Source organism: Bombus impatiens, unplaced genomic scaffold (assembly GCF_000188095.3).
Source record: "Bombus impatiens unplaced genomic scaffold, BIMP_2.2 scf_0344, whole genome shotgun sequence".
NCBI lineage: Eukaryota > Metazoa > Arthropoda > Insecta > Hymenoptera > Apidae > Bombus > Bombus impatiens.
Window position 1 is genome coordinate 87,573 of NT_176763.1, and position 17,605 is coordinate 105,177.

The 17,605-nt window shown below is 36.8% G+C and overlaps 1 protein-coding gene across 5 annotated transcripts in view; it reads right to left on the minus strand.

Annotated features, from left to right (window-relative positions):
- The window catches only part of LOC100743020 (hemicentin-1), a 112,611-nt gene that overhangs the window by 61,824 nt on the left and 33,182 nt on the right, over positions 1-17,605 (minus strand). Inside the window, exon 1 of one of the 5 annotated variants that reach the window (XM_024367689.2) lies at positions 52-70. The exons of the other annotated variants lie outside the window; for them this stretch is intronic. The gene's annotated coding sequence lies outside the window, so the exon portion shown is untranslated. Of the gene's footprint in view, positions 1-51; positions 71-17,605 lie in introns of those variants that run through there. 5 annotated transcript variants of the gene reach the window in all.

Genomic DNA, 17,605 nt, shown 5'->3' on the forward strand with positions numbered 1-17,605 from the left:
AGGATATGTTTGAAATGCTCCGAGCGAATAAAAGTACATTTATTAAAGTACCTGTGCGGATCTGGGGTTTTGTTGTTTGCCCTGTAAGGTTGTTGCAAGCAACTCGCGGCACTGTGTGAATCCAAGCTAAAACACAAAGTATGCGCAATGGTAGCCGGAGAAATGTACGGGCGTCAGGGTTGAACTATTGCAAAGTGGCTGCTTTGTACTCAGGTGTTCGAAGCACGCTCTGAAAAGGAATACCAATATGGCTATCGTCTGAACGCTGAGCAACGGAATACTGGCTAAGACCTTTCAAGGATAGATGAAATGTGTTTATGCTGTGTAGCAAGGGCCAAAGAGTTTGGTCGTTTCTTGTGAATCACGTTAGGAACGAAACTCGCCTATATTTTTACGTTTCTCGTCTTTACATTATTCTCTTGTTTTTTTTCAATTTATATTCGATACGACAGAGAAATATAAATTTTCATATAAAAATCTTTGAAACTTACAGTTCACACACTTTTAGATTTATTACTTTTTCAGATATTTGCCTTCTATACTGTATGGTGTTTCAGGATGGATGAATTCTATATGCAAAAACAAATACAAATAAAAGGAACAAAACTCTTTCGCTTGAGGCCTTGTTTTCAATAAAATTGAGTTTGAAGAGTATACGTTCACTTGGTCAACTCCTGACTGAATAAGACTTATTATTGTAACAGCAGGTTATTCTAAAAGTAAAAACAAGTCGAGAACGTAGAATACAATTTTTTTCCTTTGAGGTTTCGTTTTCGAGAAAATCCAGATATTGACAGCCACGCTGAACGCGTTCGACCGAAAGTTATTCGAGTGTGTGTGTGCACGACGAATTTTCAGACTCGATTCTCTCGGAAACAAAGCCCTGAACGAGAAAATTTTGTTCTTCCTTTTCATTTTTGCTTACACGATATCAACTCAACCATTTTGAAACTCTATACAGACATTCACAAAGTTACATCGAACAAATGGAACGTAATTACCGCAGTCGTTACTTCCAATTTTTATCCTTCTCTTTCTTTTACAATCTATCTTTTGCAACGGCCAGCAAAGAACAAGAACGTAATCACAGAGGAGATTCAAGAAAATCCCACCCTAGATTAAACGCAAATAATCCGCTCTCTAACCAAGAATTCTCCTCATATTCTTCGACGTTTGAGTAAGTAAATCGAAGTTTCTCTTACGTTGTGACATTTTTTCAACGCTTGATAACACGCCACCATCTAAAGCGATTATTTCGAGTAATTAACGCCAAGTCTTAGCTCGCGCTGCTTCTAACAAATATACGTCGGGAAGGCATTAGAGAAATCGATGTTCTCACGTTAGACGAAATGAATCACCGTTGACAGGAATCTCGAGCATCGCTGGCAGTTTGTGCATCGTACACGGTCTATCGATGCTCTTATCTCCGCACTGGTATCGCTTAGACGGCGAGCACAGAGAAGCGCAGGTTTAGTTCGAGGACTATCACTATCATCCTTTCGAAACGACACGGCCACGGCCATTAGGCTAATTACAGATAAACAGTTGCACGTATTGTCTTTCGTATCAGCAGGTGGGAACAGGATTGTACGTGTAACTCGTACAAAATTCTATATTTCATCTTCTATAACTTTTTATGCTATAATAAGAATTGTACGTACTAAATTCTTTCGTAACGATCATAAAATAACAAAAATAGAATGCGAACGTTCCGACATTTACTCTTCATATATGTAGCTAGACTTGTTACAAATTTAACCGATATAATCAAGGCAGTGGAAACTATAATGAGACGTCGTTATAATGCGATTGAAATTTCTAAATGTCTTATATATAACATACGATATGGACATGTACATTTTCTAGGGTAAGTGGTCAAATATTTTCATGAATCAGTAAATAATTGCCACATGGCAGTCGTCCTTTTGAATTAATTATAGAGACAAGAGTGATATACCAACTATATGGCTTTATCCTGGCTTTTTACATGTTTACTCCGATAATCGTGAGTGTGTTCAAACGTCGGCTAGAGTATCCATTGGCCATCGATCGACGAGCAAAAGATCGTTAAAACGGAATTAAGAGAAATTATAATGATAAAGGGAACGCTTGATCGCACCGTTTCCACGCTTTTAATTACGCTCGTAACGATGGATTGCTGGACGAACGGAAACGAATCTATATTATTTGGAGAAACTCGATTACGTGCGGAGCGAAATCATCGTTAATTATTAATCAACGCAATTTTGTAATGCACCCGTGATTAGCGGCGATTCAACGGAACAATGGAACGACGTCCAACAAAGGAATCAACGTTTACTGTTTGCAAATCGTAGTTTCGTGCGTTAGGCGATTTCCTCGTTGAAAAGGGAAACACAGATACGGTAGATGAGAGGCAACAAAAAAAAAAAACAGGACAACAAAGAAGTTTAATTTATATTGTCTGCAAGAATGGAAACGAGAAAGGGATTAATGCAAATTTAAACGAGCGGTGATAAGACCAACTATTAGATTAGCCACGTATACAAGTAAACAAGCATTGTTCTCTGATGATACGAGAACGCGACTGTACCATTACGTGTTCTGGCGTCAACGAGGTGCTTATTGCTGGCGACACGTTTGCCACAACAGGCGCGTTAGCGGGGAATTACAGAAATTATTAAAGTGCGATATGTTACTTGTGTACGTTTCTTTAAAAAAAAAAAAGACTCGACAAAAGATATTCGATAGAACACGCGTAGTCAACGTGTATTAAATTAAAGAGATTTCAAGAAAGTGTTCAGTGAAAAGGACTGCTGGTTAAACAACTTACTGACTTATTCATTATAAAGTTCTTTTGAATTTTTTGATATAAAATGTTTGATGACATCAAATAAGTACATGATCATAAAGGACAGTAAAAGGAATACTTTCTATCTGATAAATGTATAGTGATTCAACACTTCTGTGTACACGACAAACTGTTTTCGGAGAAAAAGTTTGTACGACATATGACATAATGCTACTACTATCATGATCACATCGGTAAACTATGAAATAAATTCCAAAATATACAGTAGTTATAAAAAGTATTTGTACATAATCGTATTTATTACAGTGTTTACGATTTCGATCCATCAAACACTGCCCAGTTACGTTGTGTTTTCGTAAAATTCTGTGTCACAAACTGCATTGTGCTTGATATAGAGACTATGCTACTTCATCCTCACATTTAAATTCGAGGAGTTTCTCACTCGAAACTCTACTGAAGCTTGATGGAAAAGGGTCGACGTCTGCCGGGTTGTTCGTTAACGAGCGCTCGAGACCTGTCTTTTTAAATTTTTCTAACTAAAAAAAAAAGTTACAGCGAAATTAGTCTCGTGTTTTCTAAACAGAAAATATTCCTTTCACAATTCTATGCCACCTTTCGTTGTATTAATCAATAATTCTCTGATACTGTATATATTTGGAAATACAACGTGCATCGTATAAAATTGTTAACGATATTTCAAATTTTTGATAACGATGTGTTTGAAAATAGATGAGAATTCACGTTTGAAGCTTAAGGGCGCAACCATCATTATTGTTGTATTAGTATTGTCTCTAAATGGTATACGATCGAATTTGGATAAATTGCGGCGTATCAATATTTTTGATGTGCTTGTCTGATCGGCGAATGTCAGGAGACACAGAATAGCACGAGTTCAAAGCGATATTCATCCAAGTGAAAATCGGCTGAAAGCTTGAATGACGGTTGTGCGTACCGCACCTCGATTCGTGCTGTGATTAATAGTCAACGGCGTAACGTGTAGGTACATGCAAGCAATGGTTTTCACAAAACGCGAAACCAGCGTGAAACGTCCTTGTACGGGTTTCTCCTCTGTAAAATATCACTTGAAACGTTTGCTTCGCTTTGCAATGATTCGTCTTTCGTTCGACTGTTCAAACGCTGCTCGTCGAATTTTGGCATTGTCGTTTGTCACATTCGAAAATGTTCCAACTACGTACAATATACAATGTACCTTTGGCCAAGTTTAATATCGAGAAATAGTCCATTTACTTTTTAAATTCTAAATCATGATTCCGAGTTTGTACATTGAAAGCAGTGCACGTTACAACATTAATATCCTCTGTAGACAGAATTTATTCTCGTTTTTGTGATAGATAAAGGATTGTAATTAATTACAATTCGAATAAGAATAAAAGAAAATAAAATATAAAATGAACATAGATATAATGGCATGTAACTACTGTATCTGATAATAGTGTGCAAGTGCTATGTATTTAAATTACAAACCTTCATAAATAATAAATTTGAGTTTCGCGTATAAAGCTTGCACGTTGTGCCTATTAATCACAGAGTATTTACTCTGTTTAACATGGCTGTAGCTAGATTCATGAGAGCAAGAAAATTATAATTAATCACAGTTCTATAAGAATGGAGTAGAATACAATTTTTTAAATATAATACTGTGTAAGTTCTTATAGCGTGTAACTATTAGATATGTAATAGAATGTAAGTTCACTGACGCTTAACTTCCAAGCCAAGTAATAAATCCGACTTCGTCATCTAGATCTTGCATGTTAAAACTGTTCGTTGAATATTTCCTTTGGTCTCACTATAGTTAGAATTTAGTCTCGCCATAAAAGAAAGAAGGTTATAAAGGACTAAAGAATAAAGTAAAATAGAATTTTAAACTATATAATAGTGTATAATTTTAGTGGCGTTTATCTTCCAAACTTCTCTAACTAGTAAATTTGAATTCGTGGATGTATAACTTGTATGCCATAATTATTCACTCATTACGTTTTTAACCTTTCTAAAGGCAGACTTTGGATTTTTGTAAAAGGAAGAAATATTGAAACAAGATAAAATTACGGAAATATGAATGGAATATTGTATAAGTTACTGTGGTGGAATGTAACCGCCATATAATAGTATAGAACTCCAACGATGTTTAACTTCCAAACTTCTTCGTATAATAAATCTCAGTCTCTGGATCTAAATCTTGCACGTTATAACTACTAATCGTCGAGTAATTCCTTCAACCTTGATTTCTTTAAGAGAGAAAGAGAGAAAAAAAGATGTAATTAATAGCAATCTTCCAAGAACAAAGTAAAACGAAATTTAAAAAATAGTCTAACACGAATAAAAGAAAAATGAACAAGTACGAATACTATGCAACTTCCAAGTCACGTAGCGTTATGATGGCTTTAACCACGTCTTTATCGTGTCTTTTAAAGTTAACGACCGGTGATCTCTGTTGGAATTTCACCGTAAGTTAACGTGGACGAGAAAGGAAGGGGGAAAAAGATGAAGAAGAACCCCGAGTGTTTTATGCTCAGGGCTCAATATTGAGACATACGATAAGTGGAGAGTAAAATTATAGGGAGCCGGTGATCGTGATGTAACGTCGGTGATTTATTTCCGTCAACCGACCGATTTCAGCTACATGCCTTCCGGTGGGGTAGGATTAATAGCGGGAGATTAGAAACTCAATTATACGTGACGTCCCGAGTTTCGTGTACATGAGCCGTGTAATAATATTTCAGCCTGAACACCGGATAGATTTTTCTGGGGAAAACACCTTCTCACGCTGAGTGATTTCCCGGGCAAATTCGATCGTCCCGCCATCGTTTCTGTATCGCCAATACACGCGAATAAACACGAAATACACGGTTTGTCGGAAAAGCAACAAGGTTACCTATGTATTAATTGGAACAGTGATCATATTTATCAAAATATGGATCAGAGGAGTAATGTAGAAAAATTAAATATCAATATTTATATAATTAAACGCATAACGTTGGAAATGAAGTCAACAATTGTTAGATACCGTTTGCACACCAATTTCATGCTAGATAAATACGATGACAAAATTACAAAACTCGTGTCAATGAAATCAAAATAAAACGTAATGCGTAGTGCAAAGGTAGTTAAAAAAAAGAATCGATATTTTTATTTTTTAACTAGACTATGTACAGCATCTTCCATCTATTCATCTCGATCATATTGCATTATATTATATTGGTAATCGATGGTAGCTAGATATCAAAGGTCCTTCGATTTTAAGACTTGAAATGTCGCAAGTAATTAATTAGGATATGATAGACGACAAATTTTAATGACATTCATTTACCTTAAATTACTTTTTTTGTTTCCAAAGAAACCTAACGGCACCTTAGAGATTCGTTTGACAGCAACTCGCCTTTGCATCTTTCATCTCCAGACTACTCTTCCAAGAGTAGAGGCAAGATTTTGTCAAATATTAGAAAATAATCGCACAATTTTGATCTTTTTGTTCTATCCTAATATACGTAATCCTGTTCGATTATCAGCTAGAGAACGTGATCGATATTCCAAAAACTATTTTTGCGATAGAATAAACTTGCAGAATGTAACGGCGGGACCGGAAACGGTTAACGTGTACGCGGTACGGAAACACAAGTTACCTGTGGTCGGGGTTTCGAGCGGAGAGGACACAAACGGACGTGTATGCGTGCGGGCGAGCGAGTGTGGGCGGTTAGCGACAGCATCGTACGCGGATTCCGTTTAAAATGCCGGCAGTATTTAATTGATGGGCGGGGTAGTAATCGACGATCACCGATTGGTCGTGCAACGGGTTTAATATTAATTACTGGAGTTTGTTTCATGGCGTTACGAGAGTTCAGCGCGCGCACGGAATCAAATTAAATCTGTATTTCCGTATGTCGAGCACCGGAACTAGACGTTCAGTTTTTGTTTCCGACTTGTCGTTCATGGTTGCTCAAGTGTCATTTAATTACGTGTTACGTCAAAAGATACTTTCATTTCTGTTACAACATTTGTGGCTGATAACTTGATCGAAATCTCATGACAAAAGGTCGTAATTTTCTGCGATTAAGATAAGAATTTGGAGAATTCGTTCTCAAATATCGTATCCTCTGCGTCATTCATTGTCACTTAAACCGCGGATCATTATGTATTTATAGGAAACTCTGTATAAAGTGCAACAATATACAAAATATTTAAAATATTCGTTGCAATTTGTAAGCTGGAGGATGGATATTTCTGTTTGGGTTCTATTTATTTAGTTCTATTTATGATTGAATGTGGTCTGTCTGCTCTAATTTTTTAACCCTATAATTATAGAAATTTTTATTTAGCTATGGAGTGACCCGATTTGTAGGTACAAATAAATACAAGGTATTGATTTTTCCTTATACTCAACCGACAATTGGTCCACCAATCCCCTGTCGTACATAATTTAACTAGTATTGTTAATAAAATGTCACGACTTACAGGATGCCAGCATTCATAAATACCGTTATTTAATATCAACAAATTTGGTAATAAAGCAAAGGAAATTATACAAATAAATTGTACAAGTTGTAAATGCCCTAATTGTCCTATTTGATGAAATGTTGTAAAATAGCGAGATATTAGTAATCCATAATCTGTATTTCGTGACCTACTAATTGCTATTATTATTAATCGGCAAATTATTATGCATGAGAAACCTGTTCATACTGTGACTACGAAAAAACATAATATTGTGTCATCAGCTATTAATGTATTACATATTATCATGTTTCGTTTTTTCCCCCTGCTCTGTTAAATTAAAAGATCGGGCTCGATACGTCGCGCATTATTTGAGCAGATAACTTTCAGACAACTATTCTTTTTTCCTTTTTATAAAAAGAAAAGAAAAGTTCGCGGATCGTGGCGAATAGAAAAAGTGGTATCGAGAACTGGTGCGTGCGTGTCCATTTCGCGCGAGGACATTGTTTCAAACACGTCACGCGTGCATTATCTTCGGTACACGATGCCTGCGTACATATGTGCGCTTGAAAGAGTAGACGTTTGTACGCATTCATAATACAGACATTTGCAGAATGGACGTCCACCGAACGGACAACAGCACGTGAATGCCTATAGGACTTCTGACACAGAGCACACTTTTAAAATGATACCATGAGAATAAAATAAATTATACAACCACGTTCCGATTACAACAAAGTGTTAATTTTACCGAAACTTGGTTACGTGTCTTTGGTAATTGTAAAGAAAGTTATAAATCATCGTTTCCATTTGGTAGTTATAGCGTGAAACAAAATTGTTTCGAGCAGTATTTGAGATTTTCGTTAGAACGTGAGATGCATAGCTGTCCGAGAATGTACTTTAGTTAAAGGTGTATTACTCTTCAGTATATTGTACAAAAATATAGAAAAAAGAAAACACGGTTCATAGTAAATATTTTACTTTAACCAATTATGCTAACGAACGCGTCAAATTATCAGAATTTTTAAATCTCTCAAATCCTATCTAAATTCCGGAATTTATATAAAATCCCTGGAGAAACTTCACGATTATATTATATAATTTTTCCCAAATACAACTCCGCGGAAAAACCTGATTTCGAGGTAGTTTCGCAAAATTTCCATTTACCAGGCTCCCTTTGCCAGTTCGGATATTCCCAGGCCCGTTAAGATACGAATTTACAATCGGTCACGAATTGTGCTTATTTATGCAGGATTCAAGTGTTTGCAGACACATTTGCGCTCGCCATATCCAAGAGCTATAGATTCACCCCATGTGCACCTCCGTATATACCGTCGAGCCGATGGATATTAATCGTTTTCCATCGATATATCTCGTTCCCTTCGCACCCTATTCGTATCGCACCCTTTTCGTCGTCGCATTGCCTGCACCCTTCCCCCTTCTGAAATATGATTTCGCATCGACGGTTTCCCTTCATTCGTGATGCTGTTTCATTCATAATAGACGAGTAATTAACGCATCGATGAAACTCGTCGTCATCGTCGTTGTTGCCGTCGCGTGTTCCGCAGGCCGAAAAGAGTGACGTGCTTTCAAAAACGATCGAGTGATAGAGGAACGGAAGAGAAGTAGGAGAATCAGAGTGCGACGAACTGAGGGTGGTATAGAGGATTAATCGAGTCTGGCTGGGAAGAGGAAGGGGTGGAAGAGAAAGAGAGAGGAAGAGAGAGAGAAAAAGGAAGACCGGGACAGAAAAGGGAGCCGGATAAGCAGCAGAGGGAGGTGAAAAGCGAACCGTGAATCAAGAGTGAAGAGAACCGTTTCTGAAAAGCTCGTGGCCGATCCACTTTCATCCACTTTCTCATCCAGCGCCATCGAGTGCATCAATATATTCGGAAGGACATGATTTACGACGGGCATTGTTCGCGGGACGTTTATCTGACTCCGCAAATCGTTTCGTGCACGGAACGAGTATCGGCGATTGAAGTTTACCTCGTCGAAAAACAAGAAGCTTCCTAGGCCGTGGAAACTCTAAGGAGGGGGAAGAAAAAGTGACGGTAACCGGTAGGAATCGGGACTAACAGAGAATGGGGGAAACCGCTGTCATATTTCGGTCATCCAAGAGAAAACGATATATATCAGCAGTAATAAGAGTATATATAGGTACAAGTAGACGATGAAATGAAATACAAGCTTTCGGTTAGTATATCGTTCGCAAGAAATCGCATACTCCACAGATTCATAAAAGGAAGCAACGTAGCAGTATCATAGATATAGCGGTGAAACGGAGAGGGGGAAACAAAGATAAGCGTGGAAATTGATAGATGGACAAAGGAAACGTGGAATATTATTAAAACGGGAAAGAGGAAAAGAACTAATGAATAACGGTGTTTTTCCTTCCCGTAAAAGAAATAAGGAGTAACTGGCTTCCAACGGAGGAAAAGAAAAGAAGGCGAGGGGGGAGGTGGATGAAAGAGGGTGAAAGAGCAAAATCCTGGGTGAATAAACGCGGTCGTATATAAGCCCGTGATTTTCGCATTAACGATATGAAAGGAATATCGACTCGCTGTTTCTCGGTTATAATATACAGTATAATGGAGATTTATAGATGCTACGTTTAAACATACTTGTCATGTGAAACGAGCATTGCCTGTACTATGCATCCTTTACTACTAATTTCTCGCGCTTCGTGTTTGACGTAACCCGTCTGCTTCTACTTGTACTATATCCATTTTACTCTCTCGCGAGTTAGTACAACGACCGATCAATCACACTTTTTATAAAATCGTATGTTCTATCCCGTTATAGTTAAACTGTTCGATGAGTTTAGATGTTGATCTGTTAGAGGAGAACACCATAAACTGAGATTCTTGGACATCTGAATCGAACGTGTACTTGAGCTTGATTAAGGGTTCCTCAACTGATAATCAATAGCAGGTTAATTTTCGAGAATTCCAAGTAGATTCAGGGTAACGCATCTGTTATCTAACTGTAATATCTACAGTTTACGTGATATTATCTGCAAACAGAGGTTAATAGGGACATCTGTATTTTTCCTACTACACACAGACATGTAATCTTTCTAGACTTTAATTGGTATGAAATCCTTATATTATATAAAAGTTAACTTAATGCATTTATTGCGATTTACCAAAGTCCTCCACTAGATTGTATATAACAATGAAATAAAAAGTCAAGCTTTCCTCACGGATGAGTTATTTATGGGTTTAATACGTCTTTAACCTATTAATTTTTACGATTGTGTTTTGCTTATGTAAGCTGACTTCAATATTTCTTCAGCAATATTGTTACTTTTAGAAATATCTACAGTTTCGATGGAGAAAATATATATTTAGTAACAGTTATATAGCGATGAGTAAATACAGAAATATTACTTGTAAATCCAAATAACTGAATTATGAGAAGTTTCATTGTTTTTTTTTTATATAATATAATACAGGATTTAAAGATATAAAGGATACAGGATTTAAAGATAGACCGGATTTATTGTACTTTAAAACATTTCGAATGTAAACTCGCTTTCAATTTTGTATTTTAAGTAACGATTACAAATTATTATAAATTAAATTGAATTTGATATAAAAAACTCTCTCTTTCTTCTTTCATCTTTAAACCAATACTGAAATAGCTTTTTAATCCTACTGTTCTGTTTGAGTTTATACGATCCGAAATCGATATTATATTTCAATAGATATTATTAAAACATAAAGATGAAGCAAGGAGATTAGCATGGTTAAATACTTTCGATATTCTTTTGCTTTTCAACAATATATCACGAAAAATTTCACTCAATAAGAAGATTAATATAAAAATTTAGATTTATCGTTTTTAAAAATTGTCAATTTTTAAACTTCTCCGGCTATATATATGCCTTTTAACACTTGCTAAATTGGTTGGAAATTAACTAAACCGTGAACGTATAAAAAATTGACGTAAAAATTAATGATTCAGCATGCATGTTACCTCGATCAGACCGAGTCCATCTCGCTAATCGAGTCTATCTTCTTGCCTGATCGGGTACAACGTTAGTTTAACGGGGAATATCGGGTAGCTTCGAAATAGGATACTAATACGTATTCCATGATGGTTCATTATTCATACAATTTCTAAATATTAGCTAGGGTACAAGCGTACCGTGAACGTTCTTTATTTCAACGTCTGTTTAATCAGCCTACGTTTGAAACAATACATTGAAAATATCAAGAACAGTTATTGACACGACAAACTTAAGCGTAATAAATAATCGTCAAACAGACTTCTTACATTTAACGAATGCATATGACGGTTCATACCGTTTACCGTTTTACATATTGTTTCGATATTAATTAATTTAATTCATCTAATTAACGAATCGCTTAACTCTTTATAACTGGGGGCTGTGAAACATTTTCGCGTTAAATTATACGCGTATGAGAGAAAGTGACGAAACTTTTAATTTAACAAAATTGTGCGTAAAGATGAATTTTCATAGAAAGATCTGTAGGATTCGAGATGTTAAAATATATTATTGTGTACATATATATATTCATAAAGGCTTTGAGATTCATTAAAAGTGATATATTTAGTAAATACTATGCATATGAATTTTATGTAGGGTGGGTCATGAAAGTATTTAAACATTCATAGAAACTTTTTTTATGAATATATCATATAAAACATTCTGAAATTCCATTAGCATTTTAATGAGATACGACTATCACCATTATATTGTGACTTTATTGGTAAAATTTAACACGAATCTCAAAACATACAATATAGAAATTACGAGATATTTACCATAAATATTTATACAGTGCGGAAGGATCGTCAAAATATACGAATGGAGCCAATTATTCACTGCCTAAATCCTGTACTGGATTGTACTATAGTCCTTATACATATATGCATTATCGAATTAGTTTCAAATTACAAGAAGTTGCGTAGAACGTATGTTCATATGAACTCTCCGTAGTAAGTGCTTGAATATTTTCGTGAACTACTGTATACTTACATTTATCCCTTTTCATAAAAATGGTACCAACATATAGTTTTCAGACAGTTCAAATTGAGATAATCTTAATCAGACAATTACCAATTTTTGTATTAAATGAATATTATTTTCATGATTGTGCACAATTCATTCATTAATAATGCAATTTAATTCATCGATCGTTTCTGATACTTTGAATTAACGTTAAAAATCGGAAATTGGAATATTTCATGATCTGCGAAATAAATCATTCAACATCTATTCCTCCATATTTTATAATTGTTCGAGAAAATATTAGTTCTCTATTAGTTGGTGAAGAAAATAGAATAGCGGTCAATTTTAGTTTAAACTTGGATATCAGCGGCCAACAGCCGCCTGTGGCACTGCCACCGCACTTGGCAACGTACTGTCGTTTCTAAACGACACAACGTGCTAGTGGTCACCAACTAGTGCCTGTCTCTGTGTGCAACCACGAGATAAACCTGATTACTTCGTGGCATCAGAGAGTTCACCGGATACAGCCGCCCCATTGGCACGTGGTGATATTCTCTCGTTCCTACTGTGCGTGTTACACGCGTCGACAACGTGAACTGATTTATACCCGGCTAAAACGCGTTCAACGTCGCGCGTGCAAAGCTTATAATCATATTGTCAGCTTCCTCCTGCATTGTGCGTCTGTTTAATAAATCATGCTAGCTGTCTCGATTAAAACCACGCAAAAATTCTGCTAACCAAAAGCTACGTTCGTTCATAAATAAATTTTGCCTTGTAAACGTCACATCTTATCTGGCGGCTCGTAGTTGGAACAAGATTCGAACGAAGATTTAAAGTGATTCATAAAAGTATTCGAACACTGATCGTAGAAGGTTTCTGTGAATGTATTATGTTTTGGATTTATTTGAAACTTTGCTAGTGTGATGATGATATTCGTATCATGTCGCATGTCATATAGAAAGCTTCTATATAATATGATATACAATATATATTGAGGAAAAAGCTGCTATAAGTGTCCAAATACCTCCGTGAGCTATTGTGTCGTGTCAAATTATGTAGCGTTTGAAAATGCAGCAGGTACGAAGGTATTTAGGTACGAAGTGAAACGAAATTGGATTTTATGAGATTTTTTGAAAATTTCCACGTGAAAAGAGATTTTGCATTCATCGACGTATTTAGTGATTATGAAGCATCACCGGAGATTTTTCGCAGCCACCGAATTAAAAGCTTTCACGGTAACAGACAGGTGTCAGATGTAGCGTGAAATTTTCTAAAGAATATTTCATACAACTTTCCGTTTTTATTATGGCTTACGTCGACACTCTCTGAATTTATAATACATATTTTAACCTTATCAGCTTTTCGTTTATTCGCCCGTGGCAACGTGTAATGCGAACCCACTTCCGGAATTCCTTTAACTACGACATTTTAAGTCAAACTTATACGTTGATCGAGCGAAGGATAATTAGCGTTACTAAACAGTTTCTTCTGGAAGAAACCCTCCGACAAGTAGATCATATTTCGTTCATTATAGGATTAGTTAGTTCCAGTTTCCTATTAAATTTTAATCTGCATCAGACGGTAATACATAATACCGATTCGCCAGATACGTGAGTTTCGAATCGTCGACAATAGCTCGGCACGTCTCCAACGTATTTATACATTTTCATTGCCGGAATATACAAAGAGCGGAGGCAAAAGACAGAAACTGAAACCAGAGACACAGTAGGAAGCGGAGAAAGAATTTCGTACGACTCGTTTCGTAGAGTAATTAATATAGAATTTTTCTCTAAATCATTCACAGCCCGTACCGTTTACTTGGAAGCGAAGAGCTTCGTTGTCCAATGAACAAATGGTTAACGACACGTCGTGTACCGATCTGCTCTTAACGGTGGTTCCTTTCGTCGTGATCGAACGATCGACCCAGAATCGAAATAATAACAGAACGGCTAACGAGGGTCCGCTTTCCCTCGTTTTCCTTTCCTTTACAGGGATGCTTTTCACGCTGGGCAGAACGTGACGGGCTTCCCTAACGTCTTTTCGGCCAGCTTCGATGCTCCCTGGCAAACTGCTTTTCCCTTTCCTGTCCATAGGAAACTGCTTTCGTCCCACCTTTCTTCTTTCCAACCACCTCTTATCCTCGTCCTTCTTTCTCCCCCTCCCTTTCCCATTCTCTCTCTTCCTTCGTCGTTCCTGAATTGGGTCGAGTGCATTTTGTACGATCTCAGAAAGCCGTGCGATAAGTCGTAAGACGTCGAGCGAGTTACCTCCTCTCTTTCGCGTGTTTCGCCTCCATTTCGTTACGTTTTGCATCGACGACGGTGCAGGAGGCGAAAGAGGGTGCGCGAAGGATGAACAGAGATCTATGTTTCTCGTTGGACGTGCGATTATTTCGAATACTATATTCCGTGACACATGGTTTTTATCCATTTACATCCTTACCAGACCCGCCATCCTCGTGCTCTTTCGAGCGGCTCCGTTTCGTCGGCGACTCATAAAATTGCGATCGAACTCGAGCTACGATAAAACGGTGCGAAACTTGTTTAATATCACGTTGCTCCGTACGATTCTCGCGCATCTAACCCGATTATCGGCCTTCCTAATGGGATCCGATTATATTCTTTTTAAATTGCACGTGTATAAAGCGAACGCAAGTCTAGGCAGTAGCTACTGTGTTTCGTTTTTCTTTTCCCCTACGTCGGACGTACGGCAGCGGTATTTTATTTTTACACACGACTGCACACTGGAAACAGCCCGAAGGGGGATTCACCCTTTTGTTGGCTTTCTGTTAACCGACGACTACCGACGACAGTACGTCGGATCGGATTTTACCGATTGTCTCCAACGGCGAAAGCTGCTTCTATCATGTGAACTCGACTTTACCTTTGACATCGGACATTATTAGTTGCCTTCCATGTCGTAACTGCAACCAGGAGAAGGAAACGACGTTCATTCAATTGTCCATGGGAGGATTGTACGGATAACGTTATGCGGGTAGGGGATTCTTAGCCATATGAAACTGAATAATTATCCGATCGGAGTATTACTGGTATTAGATTACGTGGCGATAAGTCAGTCTGCGTATCTTGATATTTTTACAATACTTTTTTCAGTAAGAGTAAAGAATCGATACGTGAAGCTATATTGGGATTTTCTCGCAGGATGATTTACCAGCTAATAATATTGGCGAAATAAGCTAGAGGTTGTATATAGTAGATTTCTGTATTATAATTTGATGAATTTAAAAATCGGAATTTGTAAAATTTGGTTGCAAAATTTTATTTGATTTATTATCGAATTTGTTATCGAATCGTTATATACTGGAGAGATTAGGAGACAGAGCGATGAATTTCGCTTTTTATAAATGTTTTATAACCGTGATAGTTTTAATACCGGGTTATAATGATTAGTATTTATATTCCTTAGAAATAGAATTAACCTCGATGAAGTTCGATCGAGAAGTTTGGCTTTCGTGTGACTCATATATTATGTACCTGGGGGAAACTTGGTCGACTTCCCGACATGAAGAATTACTTTTATCGTAAGACTCTTAAATATTAAGAAAGGAAAAATAAATGACTACATTTTTCATTATGGAAATCATACAATCTTCATCTCACGAACGATTAATTCTATCTTTGAAGTTTTTTAATTTCTTGTAATTTCGAATCAGCTTCTCCAAGATTGTGAAAGTCGTGTAATTCTACGATAACTTGATTTATTTCCTGATATTTCTAACACCGTGTGATAATGTTATTCAGTTTATGAATTTATTTGGTCAAGTCTATCCTATTGTGAACGCAGTGATGTACAGACGAATATGTAAGAAGACTATTCTTAAATTTGGGATTATTAGCTGATCGATAGAATATATTGAAAGAATTTGCACATATCACGACAGAGGGTCCTTTGTAGTTCAAAGTCTTATAAAATTTACTTTTCTCATCTGCGATTCACTTCGGTTAATCTTTAAATAACGAAAATATGAGAAAATGTCGTGTAACATAAATATAGCAGGATAAATATATCAAAAACAGGAAAATAGGACGAATGTAGTCGCGTTATCTGAATCAGTGAGTATGTGTTATGCAGGAACTAATAAAATAAATAACGAATAAACATTCTTCAAGAAAAAATACTCCAGTGACGCTAGAATGCATAAAGAAAAGGTGATCGCACTTGGATATTCTTAGAAATTGTTTAATAGACGAAAAGCAATGTCAGATATTAATCGACCAGTTCAAAAGTTGAGATAAAATTAGAAACCACGAAGACGAGACGAGCTAGCATCCAGTTTAGGATATAGTTTAGATTAGCAATCAGGCTAACTAAGAAGCACTCAGGCTCCAACTTTAATTTAGTTGTGAGCGTTAATCAGCGTATTAAATAACTTTAGTAAAGCAGAATTTACTGCAAGATTAGTTTCCTCCATAAGAATATTGTGTCGTCTTTCGGAGAGATATCCTCAAAGATACCATACAAACAAACATTCGTAAATATTCCAAAAATCTGTTAAAAGACCTAGAACAGGAAATAAAATAAAATTCGAGCATAAAGAAATTTGCTTCCGAAATGTAAAAAAATGTATTTACCTATAGAAAGTTAACATGTCTTTTGTTTACCACCATGTATATATAATTTATATCACAAGAAAGAAACGTGAAAGCTCTTGAACAACTTTATCCAAACTTTCCATCGATAGCGCAACTTCTATCAAATTTATCCAAACAATACCGCATCGAATCTCTTCCATTTTCATCGTATCGGTTATCGAATCGAGAATCTCAAATGTTATCGTTCGCGCGACGTGAAAATCTCCCACGTGATAAACATCTTCGGAAGCTGTAAAACATGTTCGTTTATGACGATCTTCGCGACAACGTTTATCCTCGAAGCAATTTCAAACGGTACGCTTCCGAAAACGTTTTCGTTTAATCTCGTAAATCGCGGTGTTCATTGTCTCTTGTTCGTTAACGAACACAATATCTCACAGCGTGCGACGCGTTTCGCCCACGACCCGCGGACCAATATTTCCCACTGGCAGCTCGAAAGTATCGCGTTTACGAGGCAGCTCATGGAATTCTATAAGGTGTGTGTTCTTGTGTGGCTGGTAGTTTCGCGACTCGTTCCATTTCTCAACGTTCTTCTTGCCTCAAAGTGTCTGAGTCACCGCTTGCGCGCAACACTCTCCCTCTCTTTCTATTTCTCTCTTTCTTTAGCACTCGACGGTTATCGTTCTACAGTTTTATTCTTCCCTTGGTTTCAAGTTGCACGCTATCTTGCAGGGGTGTGTAATGATTCGGCATTATGTCATTCTGGTCGAGCCGGCGCAGCCATGTTGCCATTTAAGGGTGGTTTCCCTCTAACGTTTCGTAATGTCCGAG